This window comes from Perca fluviatilis, chromosome 13 (genome assembly GCF_010015445.1).
Source record: "Perca fluviatilis chromosome 13, GENO_Pfluv_1.0, whole genome shotgun sequence".
Taxonomy (NCBI): domain Eukaryota; kingdom Metazoa; phylum Chordata; class Actinopteri; order Perciformes; family Percidae; genus Perca; species Perca fluviatilis.
Genome location: NC_053124.1, coordinates 23902908 through 23919864, shown reverse-complemented (window position 1 = coordinate 23919864; position 16957 = coordinate 23902908). Strand labels below are relative to the sequence as shown.

The 16957-nt window shown below is 41.3% G+C and overlaps 1 protein-coding gene across 1 annotated transcript in view; it reads left to right on the top strand.

Annotated features, from left to right (window-relative positions):
* The window catches only part of sdc2 (syndecan 2), a 47087-nt gene that overhangs the window by 3712 nt on the left and 26418 nt on the right, over positions 1 to 16957 (top strand). The gene's annotated exons all lie outside the window — the stretch shown is intronic.

The following is a 16957-nucleotide window of genomic DNA, read 5'->3' as shown; positions in this document are numbered from 1 at the left end:
GATTCGAAATCACATGGAATGTCTCTGTTCATGTTGAAGGGTTTCTGGAGGCAACCAAAGGAAGATTTCACATATCTGTTTAGTTTCTTCTCCTGGGCATTTTGTTTTGGATTGACCCCATTTATGAAGATGACGAAGGTGAAAGCTGTCTTTGTCTTTTCTCAAAAAGGGCAAGTGAGGTCGGATTGCTATATGACAAACTACTCTCACATGGTCTGAAAGAAAAGACCTGCTCAGCCTGAGAAAAATCCCTTTATAGTATTTCAAGAGTGTAAAGGTCATGGCAGCAAATACATGACTTCAACTTGAAGCCTTTGATGGCTTTTGAAGGGAGGGGAAAAGGTGCAGGCTGTGTATTGTGAGTGATGTATTATCTTGGCCCCACAGCAGTATTCCACTTTCATTTTCTGGTTTAAATGGAAGTTTTCTGCTGATTTGGTGGTAATGAAATGAGCAGCACAGACGCACATGCTGACCTTCCACGCAACTTAAGACTGTCTAGTGCATTTTTCCAGACAAATACTCAAACAATACACAGACACATCCTCAAGCATCATTCGCTACTCGATGCACCAAGAACAAATAACCCGCACTACTATTTCCTTTTGCGTAGATTGATCTGAAGTCTATATGAATCCTAAAAGCATGTTATTTTCCTCTAAATTAATGTTTTTTTTTGATCCTCCTGAAAACCTCTCGGAGGCTACTGAACTGATTGCAACCCATCACCATTTCACAGCCCAAGGCTCTTAGAGCCTGAATGATGTGTGTACATTGGACATTTTCTCTTAATTCTTCAGTCATAAAAGCAATATGCTTCATCTAAAGCACTTCATTTCCAATGTGCTTCATGATGAATAAGTAAACTGCCTGTCTGTAGTGGGTGGGCAAAATATGTACCCTCTTCTCTGTCATTCTGTATTCAAGGGCAGGTAACGTAAAGGGATAAGCGCAGCATGGAATAATATGCAAGGATACAAATAAAGAATGTAATAAAAGTTGAGGTGCTAGACGGTAATGACAGAGCAGAGAAATGAAAGGATGTAGTGCCACATAGAATCAGAGGCCAGATGCTGTGCTGCGACTGCAGCTTCTCCTGCTGTATATTTAATGATGCTCTTTTATTTTGCATTAACCTAGAATTCCTGAAACCAAAGACACAACTAGCTCCCCCGCATGCAACTGCATGTGTTTTGTCTGACTGTGAAAAAGCCTATTGCTTTCTTTTTATTTTTGTAATAAATCCACCACTGACACACATGGGAACACCGATTTTCTTGCTCTGCAGAGCAGCCTACCTCCTCGCTAGTGTCCGACCCTTCAGGGGGGGTGCATTCACTCGGTCCCTGTCTGCCAAGCATTATGCAATCGCTAATGGACTCTACATAAGGCAGGAGGCAGGGGCTGCTCGACCACTGAAAGCACAACAGCAACCACCACTGCTCCCCTTTGCCCCTGAATCCATCTGTGTCCATGCATGAACTCCTGTTTTGTCACCATGCAAACATAAGTAGATAAACACACATTCGCACACATGATCTCTTGTCTCCCCAGTGTTTCTATTTTTCTGTCCCTCTCTACATTGCGCCCCTCTTGCCACATCTCTCTGCCAGCATGGTGAAGATGGTGCCTGTCATTACCATAGTATCTTGGATTAGGCCGAGAACAGTGGCATTATATTTCCCTCTCAGGCATCTGGAAGGAATGAAGGGAAAGGGCATATTTTTCTATTTTTTTCACACAACATACATCACATTTTTTCCTTTCCCTTCCCTTAAGATGTGAGTGCTTGCATTGAATTTGCCGACATCTGCAGGACGTATGTGTGTTTGAAAGGAGCTGCTTTGCTCTCTCCTCCTCCTCCTCCTCTCTTGTTGACGAGTTGGAAGAGGCTCTTACTTTGGCAAGGACTTGTGCATACTAGTAAAGACTCACAAATAGCCAAACTCTGTTGACTGTGCATATGTTTGTGTGTGCTGGTTTGTGCATCCGTGCCTTTTTTTTATGTCCCTCTGGGTATGTGTGTTTGCGAGTTTATAGCCACGTGTTTAAAATACACTGTCCTCCCAGCCACCAAGGCATAGGGAAAACACATTAGGGAGATGTGGCTGCAGCGAAACCGGCGACAGCAGCACTGCTTTATGTTGGGCCACAGCCACTCTTAGCTAGCAGACTATCAGAGGCTGCAACGTTGGACAATAAAAGCCTCTGCATGTGGCAATCTGGATGAAAATATTTAGACATAGTAGACCTGGAGCATTACTCTTTCTCTGTACCCACCCTCTTTCTTCCTCCCTTTCTTCTATTTAATTAGCTTAGCGAATGGAAACTTCCTTGGCAGGACGGCAGTTGAGGGGATTGTGGTTGTGACAAAGAGAAATGGGGAAAACCCTGTCAGGATGTCGGTTTTCTTTCTTTCTTTCTTTCTTTCTTTCTTTCTTTCTTTCTTTCTTTCTTTCTCTTTTTTACTGCCTTCCAGTTTCAGTCGGCAGGAAAAAAAAGAGGGAGATGAAGGAAAATGAGTGGGGGAGGAGTGTGAACCCTGCCTTCCTTTTGCTGTGTGAGGTGTGAAAAATGTCTAACTTGGCAGGGGGTCAAATGAAAGAGACAAACCCATGTGGTAAACAGAGTGCCACGAGTGATATTTGGTATGTGACCACTGGACTGGTCTGCTTTGGTAACAGTCTGAAAGAGTTTTAGGAATCTGCCCTGTTCGCTTTCCAATTACTGCGAAAGATACTTTGTGCTTTCACCTTAAGTGATTTTAAGATAAGATAGACTTTATTAATCCCACACTGGGGAAATTCCTGTGCTACAGCAGCTCAAAAGGAAAAAAATTTACACACATCAGAATAATACAAATACACATTAAGTAGACACAGGAGAAAAAATATACATGAAGTATAGGAGATGGAAATGGAAAAATAGAATTAGTTATGATAATGTTTTAAAAGGTTTTCACATTTCTTGTTTTCCACTAACCCAAAGATATTCCGTTCATCATATAAGACTCTGCTTTGTTGAATCTCACGCCTTGATTGCAATGCTGTTGACTGGAATTTATGCGATCCAAGGTCTATATGCCAGAGCACATAAAACTCATAGTTAGAATTGTACATTGTTGGGTCGCTGCAATTTACTGCAAAGCTGAATTAGACAGCTTTACTCTATTTTTCCTGTATTAAATATCATTAGCGTGGATTGTGGTCGATTCAGGTTTTGTTGGTCGGCTCGTTAAAGGATGAAGTGAAATCAAATGCTGCTTGTGAAACTTTCTTGGTTGACTTTTGTTCTGCTGAATAGACAATGATCTTAGGGCCAAATGTGTTCCATCTGTATACTATCCGGAAAAAAATGGCAGACATTTGAAGCCATGACGTCAGCTAGGTTTTTCCATGTAACTCCCAAGAATGCTGTGGAAAACGGCACGGCACATTTAACACATCTGTGCTTACCCATATTTACGAGCATGCTTTATCGTCTCTAAAAGGTGCCAAATTGATATCTGCACTGGCATTCCTCCAAGCAGAAAAAAATGTACTTCTAATGTCTGGTGTTTCCATTATTTCCCCCCATCTCGACAAAAAAAATGGCAGCAAATGAGCTAAAGTGTGTAAATCATGCTTTCTACGCAAGGTGTAGCCTATCACCAAACACAAATTATACACCATGCAGTCCTTTAATTTAGAGCTGTTTTCATGAGAAAACTCTGCGACTCCAGGGGGTATTTGGGAAAGCTGATGAGCTGGATAAAGAAATTTATTAATATTGCACATAGCACTTTTTCCTCTAAATGCATGCTTGTGTGTAAACTCATCTTGTTTTAGTGAAAAGCAGTGGCTTTAAAGGCTGCAGTTGAGAGCTCATGAATATTCATTATTTATATGTGTTCGTCATTGTAATAGATCACAAAAAAAAGAGGAAGTAGATGTGTTTCCATCCCTGTCTCCACGTGGGTAGTCTCAGTAGTCTCCTGAATGCTTCCAGCTTTTAATAATGTCCTTATGTGCACATAACCTGTAATTTAATAATAAGATGCTTAGAAAAATGTCTCCAACAATCCATATTCTTGGCAAAAACAAACATTTGAGTCTAAAGCCGTACTTTCATATCCTAGTTCCTAAACTGAGTTTAATTTCAAAGGCAATGGTGAGTGCTGATTTTGCTGTAGTTTGCTTCATTTCCTTATTTTGATTTAGAGGAACCGTGATGTCAAGACCCTATCCGTATCCAGATGTTCCTTTGTGCTGTTGTGGCAGACAGCCGATGTTTGAAAGTCTAAACTGTGACCACATCACCAAAGTGGTCCAGACAGTGACTCACACTGTAAGACCGTATGAGCTAACATTGGTGAAGCAGGGGCCAAATTTATAAAGGGACATTGCTGGGCACTAAAATAAAGAAAATACTTTGAGTGGAGTTTCATTTGCTACTGAGGATCAGACTGAGGGCCTTTTCACACCAAGTCTTAAATAATTTATAGTCTGTAATCTGAAAAAAAACAGGTGGGATTTTATGTACATGAACCCCCCCCCCACACACACACACAAATAATTTGCAGTGGAAAAAAGTAATATCTGTGAACACAGCTCCTTCTGTGCTCTGTGAATGGAGCCAGAAACTTGATAGCCTTAATGTTGTTTCTATTCGTTTAAATTATGTTCTTTTGCTTTCTTTTAGTTTTTATCATTGGTCATTCTAAAATTTTAAATACACAATTAAGATATAATACCATGTGCAACATACCAATAAATTTTGAAAAAAATATCAGACTTGGTATTGAATGTCCTTAAAGTGAGCCTATGTTACTTCTGCAAGTGGCAATTACTGCCAGTTATTTTCTTGATTAATCGTTTGATGTTTTTTGTGAAAGTGAAAAATGCCCGCCCAGATTGATGTTTTCAAATGTCTTGTTTGCCTGAACAACCGTCCAAAACCCAAACATATTCCATTTACTGCCATAGAAGATAAAGGAAAAACAAGAAATCTTTACATTGCAGAAGTTGAAAAATCTAATGTTTGACAGTTTTGCTTACGAAAGGTTAATCAACTGTCGACATATAGTTGCTGATTAATTTTCTGTTGTTCCAGCCCTAGTTGTCTTACAGGAATGGAAAATGAGCAACGTTTATTATGTGTGACTTAATTGGCTAAAACATGTATAAACTTTATTATACCACCTTAAGAGTAACATTACTTGCCTGCACAGTTGGCATCTGGACTGCTGTTCTACATTGTATGGCATTTTGATATTGCCAATATTCTTAAATTCATTTCTGGCAGTAAATTTGACACACAGTTAAATGTGAAGCCCCAGGTCAAATTGCATGCCTTATCAAACCCCATACTGTCTCCCTGCTGTGGTTGTTAACATGATCAGAGGCACTAATGTGGCGATTCTACCAGGCGAGTTAATCTTCACTAATGCATTCTGTTAACAGCCATCTGTGACCTCAACTGCGACTGTAAACCCTTTCAGCAGAGCATGATGCTGCATTCAGCGCCCCAGCAGTCAGTCCTCCATTACGCCAAGGGATTGGGTTTATTATCCAGCCCACAGAGGCTTTAGACCAGAGAAACCTTGTCAGATGGAATCCATTTTGATTTTAAATGCAAATACCGCTGACACGCTCGTTGCCGGCGCTCTCCTTACGGGTGAGACCACACAGCCCTCCTTGACGGGTGGAAAATTTCAGGGAGAGGTCTCTAAACAAACAGAGGCTGCCAGTAAGAATGTGTCATGTCCACAGTCAGGTACATGGTTGACCCTTTGACTCCTTTACTGGAAATCTATTTGTGTGTGTGTGTGTGTGTGTGTGTGTGTGCGCGCATTTAAAATGTAAATGTAAGGACACAAATCAGTTTTCAAGCTGTCGTCATTGACACGCGGTCTCTCTCTTTTTGGATTTCTCTATTTTGGTCTGTCTCTTTGCTTTCACCCTTCTCTTCGGCCATCTCCGTCTTACTGCCACCCTCAGAAATATAAGGCCTTTTGACAGCGACATCAGCCAAGGTCATAGCTTCACTTTAATAATCCGTATCCTTTCCATGCTATGCCTAAACCAGTTTTCATGGTATAATGGAAGCAGGCCGGCAGGGTGCAAAGCTTGATTACTTTGATGATGATAATTTGTTTAATCAAGTGATTGGGTGGCTGAGTGGAATGGCTGCATGACCACCATCCTCCAGACTTAGCGGGATATCCTTTCTGTCCGGGAGTCTGCTGGCTTTCCCAGCACAGTCTCTGTAGGGGCAGAGCCAAACTAAGCCAAACTTAAAGGTGCACTGTGGAGTTTTTGACCACTACATGGAGACATTGTTTTTGTGTGTGGGTCCCTGTTAATCGTATCATGAACACACACTAGGACAACTAGGAAAATAGTTGTATAATGTCTGCTGGGACTGTGGAGGAGCTTTGTGAAGTGCTACTGAGTTGCATTATGCGAAGACAACCCAGAATATGCTGCGCTGCTGCTTCGGCTTGACTTCAGATCTTCGTCTTATGAGTCCTCCCAACGTTTTAGAGGTGGAATAATGAATTGCTGAATACTATTTTACATAAAAGTCTGAATGTTCTGATCAAAAGGAATCTACTTTTGCCATATTATGAGAGCAATGCATGACTTTTTCTCGTAGCTATAACTACGGATGTCACAATACCAAAAATCTCGTAATGGGTACCAATACCAGCAAAAAAGTACACAATCCCCAATACCAAAGTCGAAACCACGGTGTGTAAAAAAGAATAGAAAAATTACATCCATAGTGGCCACAATAATGAGACAGACAGTGTCATGTCACTCTTTTTTTCACTGTCAGTTGTTTTTTAGTTTCAACGTTCTGATGGGTTTGAGAGGAGGGGGCAAGGAAAGCGTGATTTACATGTAATCAGGAGATGTAAATCTTCTGGACCCACGGTCCGCTGCTCCAAAGCCTGGCATCGCCACACAGCCAGCGTACGGTACCTCTTCCATGAGTTCACCTGGAACTCCCAGACAGCAAGCATGTTTAGTTGTTAACTAACTAGTTTTTTAAGTTTAGTTTACAGACTTAGGCCGGTTACACACTGGATGCGTCGCGTGTCCGTTTTTATTTTGGCTCCCAGGTTAGAGCTTACACCCTGTCTGCGTGACACACATGGCTCAAGCCGCGGCAAAAACGCCTGCCTGCTAGAAATAGAACCGACGCCTATTTTTCACACGACACGCAAGCGTGTTGGAAGTGTTTCCAGGCAAAATAGAATAGGAAAATATGTTTATATGTCATTTAGACACTAATACATACACAAAAAAAAATTGATTTTCTAATATTGCAGCTGTCAATACAGAACGAAATATTCTGTAGCCTATTTTGCCGTCAATACTGCCGACGTCATCTTTGCTGTAATCAAATCAGTATCTATTGATGTTTAACATGGTATTTTATTTATCAATGGAAACATACGTGTCCAGACACGTTTCTGGTGTGTAAAGACATAAAAAAATCCACGCAGCTGACACGCAACAGAAACACCACGCTCACGCCACGCAGGCAGTGTGTAACCTGCCTTACTTTCTGTTTAGGAGCTCCAGGTGAAGTCGGGAAAACAGTTGCTGTAGATGTACGGTAAAACCGTGCACAGACATGAGGCGCTCTGTTTTTCTCTGCTGGCTGGCTTTCTTCTTCTTCTCCAGCATTTAGCTGCAGACCGGAACACTTGTATGCGTATACTGCTCCCATCAGGTCCAGAAGAATTGCATCCCCCAGTACCTATGGTAATGTTGAAAAACAAGTACCGTCACGTTTTCAGAATTTTGGTACCGACTTGGTACCGGGTCTCATGACATCCCTAGCTATAACTGTGGTTACGTCCGCTCTCTCCCTCTTTAGAGACTCTCTTTTTATAGTGAAATTGTGGCATCCTGCTTTTACAGTGTGCATCTGCACTGACCTCGCCACATCTTAGCTGCCTACACATTCTCTGCATCAAAACACACACACACACACACACACACACACACACACACACACACACACACACACACACACACACACAGCTCTGAAGAGTCCATTGAAGATGTCTTTTTGAAGATTATTGCTTACTGTCACAGCTTCTGCATTTGTTTAGTGTGGTTTCACTTCGCTATGTGTGACTTGGTGACCACAAGAGAGTTTATGACACATTTTGTTAGACCTGCAGTGCAAAAGCTGCTGCAAACATCTGTTGCCTGGTGGGTTTTTGATAGTGGTTCCTCTTTAGTGTGGGATGTACCACCACAAACTCTGCTCCCCAGCTTTCACAGCATATAGGATCTGTCCATTTTTACTTGACAGATCAGTCTTCAAAGTTTTACGCACATAACATGGAGTAGAGCTCAGTGCTTCATCTCTCTTATTGTTAATAAAAAAGAAAAAGAAAATGCTGTGTCTTAACATGTCTGTTGATGACTCTCTTGAGACCCCAGCATGCTTAGCCCATCGGTTAGGGGGTGGTAAAGTAAAACCTGGAGCACAGGGTGGAGCGCCAGTCGGCCAGCATCTTGTGTTGTTTCAGGACCTTTCAGGAAAGCCAGACTACAGTCTTCAGAAACCACACATTCTTGTAGAATTACAGCACAGGGAAAGAATAGGGAAAGGCCATATAGTGAGCAGAGGTTTGGCAGGCGCATTAAAAGCCATTTTTAGCTGCAGAAGTTTTGTTAGTGATATCGGTCCTGCATCTAAAGGAGTGAGTGCAAAAAGTCGCTCTCTTCTGGGCTCCCGCTAATTGTGTGTTATCTCAGTTGAAAGTGTGTTTTCTGTCTTGATAAATTGGCACTGTTTCAAAGTCTCAGCTTATTCTTCCACAAAGTCATTAAATATTGAAAACGCAGCCTAACTGTGGTTGGAGCACTGGGCCTATTTTGGTTGCCAGAATTCAATTATTTACATTGGATGGAACATGAATAAGAATTTTGCCCCATCATTTCCAAGTATGAGCCAGAGGCTAGAAGACTTCTTTTTTTTTTTCTTTTTTTTTAAAGTCGCCAAAAATATTTTTGCTGTGACATTAGGGATGCACACCTCATCTTTAAAAGTTGGAGAGTGTGATCTTACTTATTTAACAGCATAAAAAAAGCAGGCAGTCCTCAGAAGAGTCTTTCCAGTTAGGGGCAAATCCAAGCTGAACTGCAACATATAATGCACCCTGGAGGATATCTTACTTGTGGGCTGTTGTTTGGTTGATAAGAGAAGAATGCATTTAGCATCAAGCAGCTGGCCTGCATATGTAAAACATGAAAGCGTTTTTTTTTTCTTGTTTGTTTCAACTAGTGCAGGAACTGAGCGCAAGGATGGCGGCTGTGGTGTTTCTGTCAAACATCACTCATACACAAAGACACACAGATGTACATTACAATGGCTTCCTCTTTGTGTGATTGTTGTTTGATCCCTAAGGCAGGCTGTATTCTCCAAACAAAATCACCTTTGTTATTTCACACTGGTGAAATGACGGGCTTATGAGCTAAAGGAAGTGCTATAGTTTTGCCTAGATGGCTGCAGCATGTGCTGTCTTGTTCACCAACACCAATATACACCATAATCTGTAACTGGTCAATATTGGAGTTGTAGTATTTTCACATTGTGTAGTCTTTCCAAGATTCCACGGTGACATCTTCAGATTGCTTGCTTTTTACCAATCAAAAGTCCAATATCTATGGAATGTGATGTGACTTAGGGCCGTTACAGAGTCAACGCGAGCAACGCGAACAAGCAACGCGAGCGACGCGCTCCCTTTCATAGTCTAAACAGCGGACGCAATTAGACCCAAGCATCACGGGCGATGCGTGAAATGCAATACACCGCCCACGCAACAGGGGGTAGCGGAGTGCTCCACGGTGTTCGGTCGGCAGAGCCAGACCCTCCCGGAGAGTGCTCTCGTCAGGGAGCAGCTGGCTGGCTGACTTCTTTTTATCAGATGCTGGCGTGTTTCCCCACCAGTACAGTATGCTACGATTGGGTATCACTGACCAATACATTGATAAAAGGTCGCTTAAACATGGTTTAGCAGGTTTTAAAAATATATAGATACATTTGGGTCTCTCTCTCGCCTCTTGAGGAGGGCACACAGCATAGACTACACACACACAACGTTGATACATACCGAAAAATGTGACTCAGTAGTCCTATGTTTGATGAAATTGCACAGCTATGTTGATTCAATATTTTTAATGTACTTGCATTGTCGCCCCCACCGACAACGCATAGTATTGTGCGCATCGGCGCGTCGCGTATCAAAAACTGGGACGACACATTTGGCTACGCATCGACGCATAATGGCGGCCGAAGCGTAGCGATGCGTAGCCTTGCGGACGCGTATGCGTACCGATGCGTTGACTCTGTAACGGCCTATATGATACAAGGACAGCAGAAAAATCATCACATTTGAGAAGCTTGAAACTGAGAATGTACGGTATCTGTGCTTATAAAATGACCAAAACAATTAATGCATTTTCAAAATTGAATACTTTTTCTAAAGAATGACTAATCAATGAATCAGCTAATCGCTACAGCTTTACTTGCAAGCCGTGTCTGCTCCTACTCTAACTGCAAGCAGGTTAAACTGGCATTGACGCCATTGTATGGACAGACCTTGTGTTGCAGTGAGTATTTGTACACCAATTCTGATTAAGTTTGGACTACACTGCTTAGAGGTCTGAGGTACAGTTTAGCCCACAGCAGGCTAATCTTCAGCATCTGCCAGATGAACTTCAGGTTACTCTTCAACACTGTTGATCCACACAGGTAACTGTGTTACGGTGAAAAAGTGGCCTGTGGCTTCATTCTTTCCACTCTGTGGCTGAAATGGGAAGTTTGTCTCCTGTACGATCAGTGCTTTAGCTAAATAGGAAGTTTCAATGACTATATTTTTTAAGCTAATCCCGGTCTTTCAAGGTTCATGGGTGCACATTTTTACTGCAATATTCGACTTTAGTATTTGGCTCTTGGTTCTAGGTAGGTGGGCCTTAAAACTCCTTGCAGGAATTAAACCTACACTGTGTTAATACTGCCAAGCAAACATGACATTAAAAGGAAATCCTTTGTCTGCGTTTGAAGATATTTTAGGTGGAAGTTTTCATATTGATGGAGACTAGAGATTTAAAAACCTGTGTAGTTGTAGACTCTACGCCGAGTCTGGCACGCAGCTCAGCTCGTGCACCCATAATTAGACACCATTAATGTGCAATTACATGAGTCATGCTTAGCCCACATTGCATCTAGTCACTGTTCATACTTAAGCCCACTAAGAGCTGCCCTTTTTTGTGTCATGCTTTTCAGCTTGCCCATCTTTTGAACGGAGATGTCCTGCCATGGCAACGCTCAATTACATTCCCACCTTGCTCTGACTTTAAAAGTACCAGAGGCTACATCCACATTACTACGTTTCATGTTTTTAACGGCATTTTGAAACAAAAACGACTTCCGTCTACACAACTATCCATATTTACACGTCTGACAGCACATATCGCGTAAACGTAGTTAAAGATATGTGTTTTTAATCAAAAACATATTTGTGTGGATATAGCCCAAACTGGTTATAAATAAGTAAAACATTGCTTGAGACTTGAGGTCTGAATGCCTGTTGTTTCAGGATCATAGAGGATATCCAAAATATTTGGGGGGCTATTACACCATTTAGCACCTCGAGCATGTGTCAAGACATTACAACACTGCATATATTCAGAGTGTTGCTCCACAGGAGTACTCTAAGTCTGTTTTTAGCACCTCTTCACTGGCAGTTTTGACAAACAATAAATGGATTTAGAATCCGTTGCATGTTGTGTAGACTTATAAATTAACTCAATGTAGCTTCTGGCTTTTAATCACAGCACTTTACAGAACACCAAAGTTTTTAAAATAATGTAGTAAATGTGTCACTAATTTAGTTGGTGTTGGTGGTTGATAGCACATTTTGTCTTTGGTTTGAATAAAGAGGGATTACAGTGTTTTTGGCAAGACGTTTTTTTATGAGGCTTAACATCTTAGCATGACACAGAATAATGACTTGCATATCTACATCTGTAACTGCAGTCAGACTGGCCCAGACTGGATTAAAGCCAGATGATGAAACCCTCTTCAAACATGACAATGCACTGATGGCAGGAATTTTCATTTGGTCAGCAACGCAATAATATACACATTGCTTTGCTTAAGTTATGAACCAGTATTAATCAGTTGATTTATAATCTACTGTTCATTTAGGTCTTATTGTCCAGACGTACCATCCCGGCTAGCCTCTGTTCCACCAGTTTATGTTACTCAATGCAATCTAATCTCTCATTCAGCATTTCTGGCATCGGTTAAACAACAAATTAGTGTTAACATGTTTTGTCAGCAATCAGCATACAAAAAAACTACAGCTCCCATGAAAATGTACACTGTTTTGTCCATATCCATAATATCCACCAACACTCTCCTATTATTGGCATTTTCCTTACTCTTTCGCTGTAATCTCTGCTGTCTAAAAACACTCCACTCGACCATGGATTTGCCTCTTTTGTCGACCTGCTCACCTGCCAAATTAACATCATTACTATTTTGAATTAGATGTTTTTACTTCTGTAACAGTACTTGGGAGTTGTGGTTTCACTTAAGCTCTCTATATAACAGTGTTTGTTTCATTGTGATCATAGTATAACAAGAAAGATATAATTTAATCTAGAAAAAAGTTATTCAGACTATAAATCTGTGGTCATTATTCATATAAACATAACAATGTAACAACTGAAATTTCAGCAGTGTGTTTATGAATCAGTCTCTGTACATTTTGTAACACAAACCCATTGTGCCCCAGACATTCTGGCTAGCTGACTATTAATATACCCTGTGCATACTGTAGGAGACGACACTTTGGACTCGTACCGAAGCCTGCCAAACTCTCACTCACTCTCAACTCCCCCAATCACACTGTATCTGCTGTTTCTCAAACTTTGAAAAGTTTACACCCAAGTTTTATTGTTTTGTGGACGAAAGCTGAGACGTACTTTGTTTCATCTGACAAGCTGCGAGCTGTCAGAAGTCTGTAGCTTTGTGAGTGAGGGTGAGATGGAGAGCAGCCAGACACAAGAGAAAAAACGCAGCAAGAAATGACAAAACGCTTGTTAAAACATAATAAAAAATGTATGCTATACAAAAACAATAGCCAAACTTTTGTTAAGATTCACAGTATTGGTAGAACAAAATTTGGCTCACTGAATAGATGGCTATAATGACAGACATTACAATCCTTTCTGCATTTAAAAAAAAAATAAACTCCTACCCAATTGGAACAGATCTCACATTTTTTCCTTAAAGCGGCCTTCAGGTTTGACTAACAGACCTGATGCGCCAGCGAGTGTCATGCCAACAACAAAAACAACACACACGTACACTATTACACTTGCAAACACGCTCACTGCTGGTCAGGATTAGCCCTGGATAAGGGGATCAGAGATCACCACCTGCCGCTCCCCTCCCGTCATCTCATCCTTCCAATGCATCTCTATTCCTTCTATTTATCTTCCTTAAAATATTACTGTCTCCTTTCTCTTCCACAGTCCCTCTCTTTCTGATAGTTATAATGTGTGGCACTTCTTTCATTAACCTTACTCACCATCTCTGCATCCTTCCTGTCTTTAAATAGCTAGCACATTATCCCTGCTAGAAGTGATAACACGTTTCCCTCAGCTGAGAGCAGGATTTACCTTGGTTCCTATTTATTTTTTCCCAATCTTGCTCTTTCTTTCTTGAATGCACCCTTGCCATTCTCCTCCATCACTCCCATCATGGGTTCCTTCCCTCACACTGTAGTCCTGTGTCCTGCTGACTCCCTTGAGTCCAAATCCTCTTAAGGAAAAGGCTTGGATGGGAATTCAATCGCTGCACCACAAGGATTGAACCAGATCAGCCAACAAAGCGACAAAATTGCTCCCCCTCACATGCCCCTGCCCCATCTGCTATCTCTCTCTCTCTCTCTCTCTCTCTCTCTCTCTCTCTCTCTCTACCCCCCCCCCCCCTCTGGCTTTCATCTCAGGTGATAAAGGCCTATTTGTCAGAGCTGGCAGCAGAGAGAGATTGGCGTCCTGGATGGAGGAATGTGGCACATCATGATCTTTTTATTTTTTTTTACTGTGCACACTGATAAGTTCATAAATAGCCACATGTATTAACAGGCATGAAAATATTGTTATCTGGATTTCCACTCTTCCTAGTTATACGTTTATAATCCATATGCCATGTATTCATGTCATCTGAAATCCACGGGGTAACCCATGTTACTCAGATTGTCAGTGGAAACAGGCAAACAATTGCTTACAGTGGCCCCGAGAGCTCAGCGTACTGTAACTTAAGAAAACACAAGCAAAATAGAAAATGTATAATTTGATAACACATGCTCAGCATTTAGAAGAGAAATGTGAGAAAACAGCCATATACAGAACTGCTGCAAGTTTCTGTTTGTGTATTTGGTTGTCTTTTCTTTCTCTCGTTTTCTTCTAAATGCTGCGTCTGGGTGTTGTCAAATTGATGAAGGGGTTTCCTTCGTTTGCTTGTGTTTTGTCTGTTTGCACGTTGGCAGTGCGTTGAGCTTTCAGAGCCACCGTAGCTTCTCCTCCTTCTCCAATCCATCCTCTATATTTGTTGTATTTTTACATGGCGAGGAAGACGTGGCAAACTTTGACCCCTTCAGTCCTCGAGAGCGCTTTTATTTCGTGTTGTTAATGACCTTGCTTTGAAGAGCTGGAGGGTTTTTCTTTTCTTTTTTTTGGCAACAGATTGGTTAGGGACACACAACAACGGCCCCGAGAGACGTTAAAATGGGAGAAAAAGGCTGGACAATATTACTATTTGAAACTGGTTACGTAGTTAATCCATCAAGGAAACACGTGCACACACACACACACTTTTTATTGTGTACATACAATATGTGAGCACATATGCAGACACTTGATGTGGAACACACAATCACACACACCTCACCCTGCCCTGGGGATTTTTATAACGCCAGTGAAACACACAAGCTTTTAAAAGGCAGAGTTGATGGAAACCATGTCCTTCCATTGACAAAGTGACAGAGCAAACCAGACTGTGTGAGGTGTGAGAGACTTATTTTGTGACACCGAGCACTAGAGGACCCCCTAACAATAAAAGCTGCTGACAATCCATCGTTGCTATCAAGGAGTTTTCATGGCAGGTTTTCTTTGTTTATTGAACTGAAAAAAAGACAAGTGATTGACTAATTGGCCTTTCTTGTATGGAACACACTGTTTTTAATTTACACTCATTTGACTGAGCTGAAAGTGCATTGACTATGCACCTCGATTGTTAGAAGACAAGTTGATTAGCTTAGCTCTTAGTCTGGAGCGCATGATCAGTGATTAATGACTTTGACCCCCTCTTGAGCCTTAAACTATGTGCTTGCCATTGTTTCAAAGATTAAGGGCACTGAGTTTAAAACACTTAGCAGTGCCCCTTTATGTTGCACATTTTGTGCATGCCAGAGGTAGAAAAGCTAATGGGAGACTGAGGACAGAACGTCTGAAGTACCACAATGTGTTTTATTTTCTAAATCAAATTGAACTCCAGAGCAAAGCAAGACGTTTGGTATATGCAGTCTTCAGCATGTAATTTACATGACCCGCATTTGGCAGTACTTGAACAACTGTTTGGTTTAAGAACGAAGAGTGCAAGTACAAAGCATCCACAGGCATCATGGAACAAATGCACACACATACACAAAGCCTAATTATAGTGATAGGGTTCAAACAAAACACATTCCAGTGGTGTGTGTGTGTGTGTGCTTTGTTGACGTGAAAGTTCAGTCAGCGGTGCAGAACACAGGACACTGACTGACCCCATGTGCCTCAGGTGATTATGATACTTCTATACTGTGTATGCCTGTGTATAGAGATTACCACACACACACACCAGCACACACACTCATTAATCTACTATAGATGCATGTGCACACAATATTAATTTCAATTGACTTTTCCAGCAGCAGTAGTAGCACCACCACCTGTGTCAGTGCAGGAATGGTTGATATTGTAGTCCTGCTGCGGCTTGAAAGACTGCATTCATCCATTTCCAGAGCACTGACTGACACACTGACAACTGTGTGTGTGTGTTTGTGTGTGTGTGTGTGTGTGTGTGTGTGTGTGTGTGTCAATGTGTATGTGTGTGTGTGTGTGTCAATGTGTATGTGTGTGTGTGTGTGTGTGTGTGTGTGTGTGTGTGTGTGTGTGTGTGTGTGTCTCTCTCTCTGTGTCGTGTTTTTTGCACACTGTATGAAGTTGGGTCAATGCACAGGTCAAAGCAACCCATTCTATAGTGTATATAGTGTTTGCCTGTGGCGCAGGTGTAATATGCACAGCAGAGGTTTATATAACACAGCTTTTGAAGTCTTAACTGGTTAATAATGGTGGTTATTATTTACAACGTATTTAGGAAGCCATGTGATATCTTGATTTGTAAAAGCATCCAAAACTAATAATAATAATAATAATAATAATAATAGCGTGGAACGAAATGTTTCATTTATACAGGAGCCAGGATTCCAGCCTATTTACCTCCCACAGTTAGCTAAAAACGGTTAATAAAACAGCCATTCTGAATACTTGGATGGATATAAATCACCCAGTCATTCAGGTGTTTGTTTGCAAACAAAATTCTGGTGGCAAAGTGGCAAAATGCCAGACCAAAAATCCCAAATAAACTGCACTGAGTGTGAAATAAATTTGAGGCAGGATGCAATATATTTGGTGTTCATGGTTCTGGTGTGACCATTAAAGATTAATTTTTGACGGTATGTTACAGCAGCAGTAGTTCATATTTTCAATTTCCAGAAACGAAGAGGAATTGGTCATATATCAGAGTCAAATGCCAAGAAGTGCAGACAACTAACAATCAGTGTCACCAGTGGTGGTCAGAGCATACGAGTGCGTGGCATCTATAATTGGAGACT